This window comes from Phocoena phocoena, chromosome 7 (genome assembly GCF_963924675.1).
Source record: "Phocoena phocoena chromosome 7, mPhoPho1.1, whole genome shotgun sequence".
NCBI classification, from domain to species: Eukaryota; Metazoa; Chordata; class Mammalia; order Artiodactyla; family Phocoenidae; genus Phocoena; species Phocoena phocoena.
In genome coordinates this window covers 30,531,761-30,542,939 of record NC_089225.1, presented here as the reverse complement: position 1 = coordinate 30,542,939, position 11,179 = coordinate 30,531,761, and positions in this window count along the sequence as shown.

Below are 11,179 nucleotides of genomic sequence, written 5' to 3'. Positions count from 1 at the left end.
ACTCTCTCCTAAGGACAATGGGTAGCCTTTGGAGGCTACTAAGAAAAAAGAGAGGAATAAGCAATTTTGTGCTATGGAGTATAGGTAACTTGTGGCAGCATAAAGGATAAAAGGAGAAAGCAACCAAGGATGCCACTTAGGGAGATGTTGTAAGAGGTCATACCAGTCCTTCACAGCTTGAATTACAAGGTCAATCAGTGTAATTATTCCCTTGCTTACAATCCCAACTCCTTGGCCTCTCTTGCTGCTTTATTGTACACTCTGACAAATCACAACAGTAGGTCAATACAACTCTCTCCCTGCTCTATGCCTGCCCGTGGCTGGAGGAAAACACAAACCTGCAACTTATTCTTGCCTTAAATTCTAAACAAGATCCTTAATGTTGTCAGACACACATGCTATGCTTTTCTCATCTCACTCTCCTAGTTTATTGCAGCCTTCTCTCTACCCCGAACTCCAGCACTTGCCCCAAATCCTATGTCCAGGGGATTACCAGACTTCCCACTCCATTGAGAAAGCTGAAGCAGTGAGAAGAGAATTCTCACGAACTCTGAATACCACATCTACCCACCTACCAGCAACTGAAACCATCTAGCTCTGTTACTAATAATTTATGTGTGTGATATAGATTCATATGTAGAAAGATAAGAGAAATCTGGGTATGGATGGATCTAGACAGAGCTCAGTTATAGATATAACTGGTGTTCCTAACTAAAGTCAACTCCTCCATTTGTATACTAGATCCAGTTCTTTCCCACTCCAACATATACCATCAATTTTTTCCTACAAACATCATTTTATCCCTCTACATAGTTCCATTATCCTATAAACATGCTGTTATTTTTTTCCATCTTAATCTCTCTAAACCCTATTTCCCTTTTCAGTTATTAATCTAAACCTGTGCTCCTCTTTATAGGAAATTTCCTATAAGTGTTCAAACTTTCTCTCACCAGTTTCTCTATGCCCATCCTCCCTGAAGCCCATTAGAAACACCATAAACACTGCTTTGTCAAGGTCATGAATTATCTCCATATTGCCATTTGCATTGCCTAGTTCTCAGTTTCTAGCATGGTTGATCTGAAAGCACTTTCCCCACTCACCTTCCAGACACCCACTCCCTTGATTTTCCTCTGACTTCACTATTTCCTTCTTCCCAGAGTCTCTTACTAGTTTTTCTTCCTCTCTTCACCTTCATAATGCTTGCCAAAGGACTTGCTCATAGAATTGATTCTCTCTTTGGCCTATACTCACTCCCTTGAAGACCTCATTCAGGCTCGTGGCTTTAAATATCACCTGTAAGTGGATGTTCCTTCTAAAACAGTCCTTCTAAAATTGAGATTCTACATTTCAGAGATTTAATTCCAGTCTTCTGCACCTACAGACACTTATATAAATAAAAGTTGGAGGCAGTTTGACATGAATATAAACTCAACTGCCTATTAATGATCTAAATACTTACTAAGTAACCCTTCTTAAACCAGATTTTCACATCAAAGCTATTATCCTATGTTTTTCTCTCCTCTGGATTCTAGTCAAAAGGAGAGAGAGGTAGGAAAAATAAAAGGTTAACTTCCGTGAAGAGAAAACAATTTCTTTCATATGATCTTTTTTCTCCCTTCCCAAAAAAGACTTCTACAGGAAATGGAGTCAGAGTTCTACAGAAACCAACTTAGAAAAAAAAGAACCATTCTCATAAGATACTCATCTGCTGACAATCAGGAAAAAAAAAAAAAAAAGAATTAATTGATTGGTTGAGAATTCTTTGGTGAAACATTTATAAAGCATGAGAAATTTGCATAGTTGCTATTTAAACAGGCTAGATAATAACACTTTCTAAGAAAATAAATGGGGAAGAAAAAGCCTTTTTAACCGTGCGGCTGCATATATTTATATAATCTCCAAACTGCAAATCAACTATGAATTACTCATTATTTCAGTATCTATATATTCCAACAGATATTTGCTATTGCCAAGATGTCTTTTTCATACAGTTGAAGTTCAACTGTATTTGTATTTCATGCAGTTTTGCTGTCCACATTGATACCCATTGAAAAGTGATGACTATTTAGAAATTTTAAAGAATTTTTTTCTAATTTGGCTGACCAAGTTAACAGATGTCTCATATAAGACTTTTTATACTAATTCTTCCTGATGTTAGCAACATTTCAAGATAAAGACAAAATTACCCTCTGCCACCTCTCAGCTTGACAGAGCTGCTAATCCCTTTTTACTCAGTTTCTACATTTGAGGATTTTTAGATCTTCATAACCTACTCTGTTTCCTTGTTGGGAAATGCCTGATCTGTTGTCAATTTTAAGTAACTAAGTCATAAATTTTTGACTTGATCCACACTTTAATGGAGAAGAGTCAAACAGTTCGAAACTTAAGCTGCTGACCTTGGTATTAAGTGTAATTTCCAATAAATTAACTCTGGGCCTGTGTATGAAGAGAGAGAGGCTTCTCGATGATTTAGGTGTTGTACTCCCAGTCTGTAGACGGTAAGACATAATAAGGTCTTTTTGCCCCCTTTTTATTCCCATTTATTCCCATTTTCTGCTCGCCTTGTATTAATTTCACTAATACAACAAATATAAGATTTATATAAGAAAGTTACCATTTCTTTGGGGATATTTACCAACAGCTGACATCAAGGCCTCACAATAGGAAAGAGGTGAAAATTGTTTGCTAAAATGAAATATTAGGGCTATAAAACGTTTTAATTATACACACTTAAGAATTCCTACTCAGAATTATCTGAAGGCTCCTGCCTCTCTTGAATCCAAGTCTGCTCAGCTTTCATAGGATTCCTTCATTCCCTTAAGGTCATGTTTCAACAATAGCAAACTAAAAGATAAGCTGTTAACTACTTGAACAACGAAGTTTTAATTTGGACATAGTGCCAAGTTACTAATTTCTCACCCTTATCCCCACTTAATTGACTGACAGAGCCTAAATGGACTAGTGGATCCAATCTCAATTAAACAGTACTTGGGGTAGGAAAGCAATGCCCATGTTTTCAATATAACAAGGCAATAATGTAGGAAAGTAATGCCCATGTTTTCAATATAGCAAGGCAATAATGTAGGAAATTATTCTGGCCTAATCTTGCAGTTTTCAACCATGGAACTCAAAGAGGACCCAGGCTTTCATGCTAGAGAAATAATTAGCTTCTTGGAAGGTTGTCTATGATTGTTTCAGAAGTTTTGAACAAAACCAAACAAGATAAAATAAAATACAAACAAACACTAGATGATTAGTAAATACAAGCAAACCCATAAAGCGATGTCCCCAGGGTTAGGAAGCAAAGGTGTAAGCAAATCCTAGAAGAGGTGTTCCAGTGGATCTGGCCATGTCAAGGCCCTCTGTTAAGACATTCTCAGTACAGGTTCCTGTGGGATTCCACCCTGACCAGCGTGGGATTTTGCCCAGACTTAAACTTTGACCTCAACCATATTGATAGAAACTTCTTCATGGAGGGGGGAATTAAATTTACTAAGATTAGGAAAGATGAAGAAGCTGACCTGAAATTAAAGGGAGTGGAGCATAGTTGACAGCAGAGTCTCTGGAGTTGGACTGCTGGGTTAAGACATCCAATTTTTCTGAAGAGTAAATGAGATCTAGTCTATAAAGCATATATCACAGTGCCTGGCATATACTACACCATCAATAAATATTATTAATATCATTATTATTGAGCCAAGGCTAAACGAATATTTGAGCTTTAATTCTATAACAATCAAATATGTCCTTTAACCGTGGGCATAGAAATGTTAAATAAGACAGTTTTGACCTCAGAAAAAGACGAGTAAACACACGATTACTATGCAACAAGTTAATTGCTATGCTAGAGGTTAGCACAGAATCTTCTGGGAGCATAAGGGTATAGGGGATTTTTTCCTGGAAAAAATAATTATGCCCCAAATACAGTATTACATTCTGTGAATAGACATCAAATATGTGGCTCTGCCCCTTAAGGACATGGTAGAGTTTAGGTCAACTGAAGTCTCAGCTCAGGCTTTGTAGTTTCAAGGTCACTGGTGTTTGCATAAAATGAGACTAAATCACACTCACCCCCTTTAGTTCTTCCAATCTCCCTCCAATCATTGATTTCGTTGTTTGCCTTTAAATCCCAACAGTCTTAAAACAGTCCTATGGAGAAAAAAATTTTTTAAATCAGTAATTTAAATAAAAGTAGTTATATGAACTCCACATTTCTCAAAAGAATCTCCTTCATGTACACATGAATTATAGTTAAAATATGGCCCCAGTAGCATCTGGAAGGAAATTCCAGTGTGGCATATAATTTACTCTCTGGCTCTAAGATTATTTTCTCTATATTTCTGATATCTTTAATATATTAACTGTAATTAAATTCTTATGAATGTGGAGTAGGTAAAAACACCTTGGTGCCTCTCAAAACTTCATTTGATGAGTAATGTGAAAAATACATCCCCTCAACACCTGCTGAGTTCCAACTATAAAATAAAACTGGTAGTAGCAATTTTAGATTAGCATTCAACAATTACCTTACATTTATTAGTTCTTTTAAATGTTTTATTAGAATTGAAACAACCAATATTTGCTCATGTTTCATTAAATCCCATTTTCAATGTTCGGCTCAAACCTAGTGATAAAGGAGGGTCCTTTGAGCTTAGTGGTAATATCATCTAAGCCTGAAAATAACAGAAAAGACTTCAGAGTCAACATCTCTTTGGTCTAAGGTAACAAGAATACCTGAATAATTACTCAAAATTATAATACTAATAAAACATGAATAAAGAACCACTTACAGTTCATCCGGTATGAATTATTTTAAGCATGTCTAATAAAAGAAAGCTTTAAAAGAGCATTAGCAGAATTTATTTAATTGCAATGTGTGCAGGGCAGTGTTATATTATGTACCTGTGGCTTTTCAGAATCACACACAGTCTTGTGTTTAATGTGTATAATCAAACAAGAAAATAATAAAACTGGAAACTATCCTTCAATGGTAAATTTTTGCCCACTGAGCTGTCAATTGTGGATGGATTCATGATTGATCAGAATAATACACAATGACACAGTGTAATTCTTTAGTGTGATGTTGTAAAATGGAGTATTGCTTCTGTTATTTTATCCAGTTTGCTTTTATATGACAGGGTTTATTGTGCGTTATGTTGTAGCTCATTCCTCTGTTCACAATGCCTACTGATGTGTAATTATGACTTGTCTGAACTGTGAGAAGGAGCAGAAAGTGAAAGGAAATCTGCAAGCACACTTGATTTATGAGTCCTGATACTATATTACAGTCCTAATCTGCCTGCTTAACTTAGCTTCGGGCTAACTTACTGTATAACATGCTTATGATTAGCACTGTAGCAAGTTGTGGAAGATTTACTCTGAAGGAGCTACTAGACTTTTTTTTTTTTTTAATGATTTAGCCATTATTTCAGTTACAGGTAAGGCAATAAATTATTTCTTTTATAAACGCCTCGTGTCAAGGAATAACCATTATGAAGGCATTTTTATGTGGTAAGAAAGATCAGTGTGGGGAATGTTTTTTCTGCGTTAAATATCTTAAAGTTATTGGTTATGTTTTATGATAAAACCAGGCATGTTCCTTTTCTTCTTGTTTTTTCATATACAGTAGCTTTTGCCTGGTGCTATAATTGCACTATGAGAATATCTATTTTGATCCAGGGCATCTGATTTTTTTTGCAAAAGTAGCCAAAAATAGAAATACTGTGGATGAGCAAATGAAAGCAAACCCATAAAGTAATGACCTCAGTGTCAGCAAGGAAAGATGTAAGCAAATTTGCCTTTTTTAATCACCATTCGCAAAGATAGATACAGCTGGAGTTAAGCATCACAGTACCGTTATTGAATCCTAGCATATTCAATTCACATGCTTTTAGTAAATTAAAGTTATAAATTACCCTTTGTTTCCTCAGCCAATTTAAATCACCAATAAGAAAAATACTCTTCTCCAAAGCTTATTTGTGACCAGGTTTTGTTAAATATCTAGCAGAAAAAAAAACTTGAAAAATCATGTGTAGCTCATACTTCGGTATGAAATAAACAGCTCTGATTGAGCATAAGGACATGCAAGCATCTCTGAGTCATTACAGAAATATCTCTAAACAATATCCATGAGATGGGTATTCCAGAATTTAAAAAATCCTGTCATTTATATCATCTTATTTTTAATTGTCTTTTGTTCAGCTTGGATTCGATTTCCCTGTTTTCTATTCGTCCTGAATATTGCTTCTATAATCAGCAAGGCATGGGTTTTAAGATCCAATGAACTGAAATGTAAATTATTAACTGATTACTTCATGATAAAAAACAAAGTTCCAAAAGAGTAGCATAGAATTGAACTCGTGGTGGACAACAGAAGGGCTGTGATTGTGAACACAAGTATCCTTAAGCTTATACAACTTTGGAAAAGTTAGTCAGAACAATGATCTTTTGTAATGAACAATACACCCTATTAAATTCTGGATTTGCAAGAAATGCTTTGCAATATTTTTGGTCATTCCATGCTGAATAATTAGCTCATTTTCTGTTTCTTAGCACAAAATGTCAGCCTTATTTTGGACTTTTCTTGAGGTGAATTCATACTAAGAACCCTTCAAGTGCCATAATATCATTTAGTAAATTTGTGACTGAAGAGGGGGATTTTTCTCATTTGGGCGTCATTGCAGATAGCATCTGCCAGAATGTGCAGATGATATTTACTGAACTAAAGGTCTAACTAGTGGGAGATGGCCCTAAATATGTACTTCCTCTACCAATTATCAAATTAAACTTGATTCTTAGCCATTCGAATGAATTGTAGCTGGAAACCAAAGCGGTTTAGATGCACTTTGGATTCAAGTCGACTTCTTTTAATTTGGTACTTGTGAACTGTTTCTTTAATGGTTTAACTATCAGTGGAAAATGAGAGATGGAGCTGCATTCTATTAGAATGAGCCCATAAACCATGTACTGTTCTCGCTACACCAAATATTTCAAGGCTGGAATAGCTCACCCTCAGAATAGACAACAAATCTCCTCTATGCAACCATCCTAATCAGTGAGAACATCGTTCTCTTGAATGGATGGGTCTAAAAGAGTAGTTATCAGTTTTCTGATGATAAAAATCATGAACTAAAAATACAAGTAAAATTACCCTGGGCAGGAACTGTTGGTTAGCATATTTTCAATGACAATCTCTCCTCTATTACATCCAAAGAAACTACACATAGTCTCAAGTGACCATATATTTAACTACAACTCAAGGCATACCTTATTAATTCACCTGAAATGGTGATATATTTATTTAAAACTCTGAAACATATATTTTACTGCCTTTCACGAGCTAAGGTCTCTTACCAATTATAGTCTCTGTACTCAAGAGCTTGGGTCTGATTCTCCAGTCTTCACTCAGTCAAACTTCCCATGGCCATCAGTGCTTAGCACAATCAGGTTGTCATAACACTGCTTAGGAGGCTGTCCTTGGTGAAAACTCATACAATGTGCACATTTGCAATAGTCCTTATACCAGTAGGCAAAAACAACTTCGTGAAGTGAAAAATTTTATAATTTACCCAAGTTTTTCTTCCAGAGAATAATTAAAATAAGTTTTCTTCTAGTCAGATTTCTAAACAGACGAATTTGAATTAACAAGAAGATAGCAAGGCATCTTTGGCTGATAATCACATTATACAGTAATAAATGAATCACCAACCTTAGAAAAGTCATCTTACCCAGCTGCTTCACTAGCAAGCATTGCTATTTTCTCTCCAAAAGAGCCTTGGACCAGATATCAGAAAATCTGGATTCAGTTCCCTTCTCCATTACATATTTCTGAATCTTTGACATGTCATTTAACATTTATTTATCTTTTAATATGTATTAATAATTGCCTTAAACACAGGATTTAGTGAAAATTAAAAGCAAAAAAGGAGAATTTTATAAACTGAGATCCATATATATATAAACATATCCATATATATTATATATGTAAATAAGTTATATATGTGTGTATTATCACCATCATCACCATGATCATCTTATTATCATCTCATTGGACTTTCCATCTCAGATTGCTTCCCTTAAATGATGTTGCCATCACAGCAGCCACTCAGTTTCCCAGACCCTAACCTAATCTTCTCTGGTCACACCACGTACACAGTAATCTTAACTTACAGGCTTCAGGGCCTCTCACTAAACCCCTGAAGTGCAATTCCTCTCCAACATACCTAATTTTCTCTTACTCCTGTATGGAAACAAGCTATCATATCTGGAAGAGTTTCTTCTCCAACATTCTTACTCAACTCCTTTGGAGGGGAATTTAAAATCTATATCCTCTGAGAAATCTTTCGCAATTAATAGAGATTTGTTATGCCATTTGCATCATCCCGTGCCACCTAATCAAGTCTAAGCCCTGTGTATAAACAACGATAGCAGTGCAGCTTGTGAATCCAATATTATTTTTGTTCCTTCCTACTGAGTTTGTTATTTGATGCGCGTTATAGCCATGCCTGCATTTTTGTTAACTCTCAAAGACTAAATAAAGAACTAGGACTAGCCACGCTCAGGGAGCATGTCATATTACAGTGGAACTGTGCCTTTCCAGTAGATGCTGGCTTTCCTTTTCCTGATAATCACTCAGTGGAAAGCCACATTTACTAGAAATATTTAGATAATTTGTATTGACCATTCACTTGGGTTAACTTCTGCAAATTTAAAAAAAATTAATGAGTTCTTGACATCAGAAACCTATAATTTGAGCAATCACTTGTACAGGTGGAAATCTTTATAAAACTATATTCAGTAGGCTTTGAAAATTTATTTTTCAATGAACAATGAAAAGTAACATATTACAAACTGAAGGCTTAAATTTTAGCAACACAAAGTAAAAGGCTATTTCAGGAAGATGAATAAAATAAAATAAGTTTAGTCATACAACACAAGCACTTACTATACATAATGGAATACATATGTGTATATATATATATATATATATATATTTTTTTTTTTTTCTGTACACGGGCCTCTCACTGTTGTGGCCTCTCCCATTGCGGAGCATAGGCTCCGGACGCGCAGGCTCAGCGGCCATGGCTCACGGGCCCAGCCGCTCCGCAGCATGTGGGATCTTCCCGGACTGGGGCACGAACCCGTATCTCCTGCATCGGCAGGTGGACTCTCAACCACTGTGCCACCAGGGAAGCCATGAATACATATATTATTGTTTTATACAGAAGTAAAAGAATCATGGCCCTAAACTCGGGAAGAATATAACATTTATAGTGAAGGCTGTCCTTGTCATATGGTTTTTATTAAGGATGGTGATCATTATCATCAGTGTCTATCTGAAAGTAATACTGTGCTAAGTACCTACCTTACTGGCTTGCAACAAATAGACATTCATATACCTGTCATTCTCTGGCTATTTCTATGCATCCAAGCATCTTACCTGTCTCTTGGACTCCCCTTGCTGTCAAAAAAATAAAAAAGGATATGCAATTACAATCTGAAAAGGAAAGAAAAAATACTTTTTGGCAGTGTTGTTGTTTTTTTTTTAACTGTTTATTCCCAAATAATCGTGTCTTCATGCTGGTTACCATCTTATGCCTGAACTGGAAGAAAAATCTTTGCTAGATGGGTGTGTATGTGTGTGTGTATGTGTGTGTGTGATAAAAATTCTTTGAAGATAGGAATTGGGTCCTACTCAGTTATAAATCAACAAGGCCAAACAAAGGCAGTGTACATAGTAGGCACATAAAAGATTTATTGAATAAATGAAGTAATTTAATTAATCTTAAATTTTCTTTCTATTCTATATTATGCTGACTCTGTTCCACACTAACAGCATGAGAAATGAATGGCTGATAAAACTTTTTATCAGTTCCATACTAATGGTGTTAAATGCTTCGTGGTTCCTCTATATATAGGACATGCTTCAAAGATAAAAGTTACAAATGAATGTCTTATGTGTGCCCATTTTTATTTCTTTAAAGAAATTTATGAATCAAAAACTCTTCAGAAAGGATTTAAAGTAAACTACAAATCCATATACTTTACAGAATAATATGCATACCCACTTATATTTATGGATAAAGGTGTGATGGCCATGTGAAAACCCTAATTTAATTACACATCTTTTATCATATGTCTCAGCATTATCTTTAACCAAAAAGGGCACGTTTCTCAATAGCATCTCTTTCGTTGATTGGTTTCAATAACAAGCGTGCTGAAAGAATCTTTATCTGTTATGCCATCCAAAATCTTCCCAAAGTCTCCCTTGATCAAAATATAACGGTGCTTAAATATGTTAGGCAACATGTACTCTACCTATTTGCATTATGTCAAATGAACTGGATCATTCCAATATGGTGTCGCATGTGCATGGAAGCCTGTAGCATTTTATAACAGGTGTTGAGGAAATGTACTTGACAGAGATATTAACAATAAGGTCATATGTAAGCATAAACACTGAAAATATCAAGAAAAGTATATAGCCATTAGTGGCACAAGAAAGAAGAAAAAACAATGTATAGGAGGAATCAGCTGTGGTCTCCCCCAAAACAAATACAACAACAACAACAACACACACACACACACACACACACACACATATTTTAAAGACGTTTATTTTGCCTCACAATACTCATTCTCTCTTTCTCTCTCTCTCTTATTCATTCTCAAATACGGAGAAAGAGAGGGAGGTCTGAGACAGAGGGAGGTCATTACATGGCAAAAATAAAACCTACAAAGACAAAGGATATATATGAAGCCACACAAAATAACTGTTCTCTTAATGTTGTCAGCATGCATTTAACCTCCATCAGAATATTTAAAACATCTGATTGGTATTTTGGTTATTGATATGTAAGTCTCCCTCACTAGATAATATACGTCCTCTATTTCTTAATTCTTTGTAACACCTAAAATAATGCTATTAAACATAGTATGTGTTCAGTAAATATGTTTTCCACCTGAATCTACTAATTTAAGAATTTAATACTTAAATTTTAATTTAAGTATTAAATCTTCAACACTAAGATTTAATACTAATCTTAGTATTAAAATGTAATACTAAGTTTAGTCAGTCTACTGAAAAAAACCCCAATTGTCTAATGGTTTATAGATGATTTAGTAAGGAAAATTTCAGAAGAAAGATCTTGAATGTGACGTAAGTTTTGTTGACAGTTAT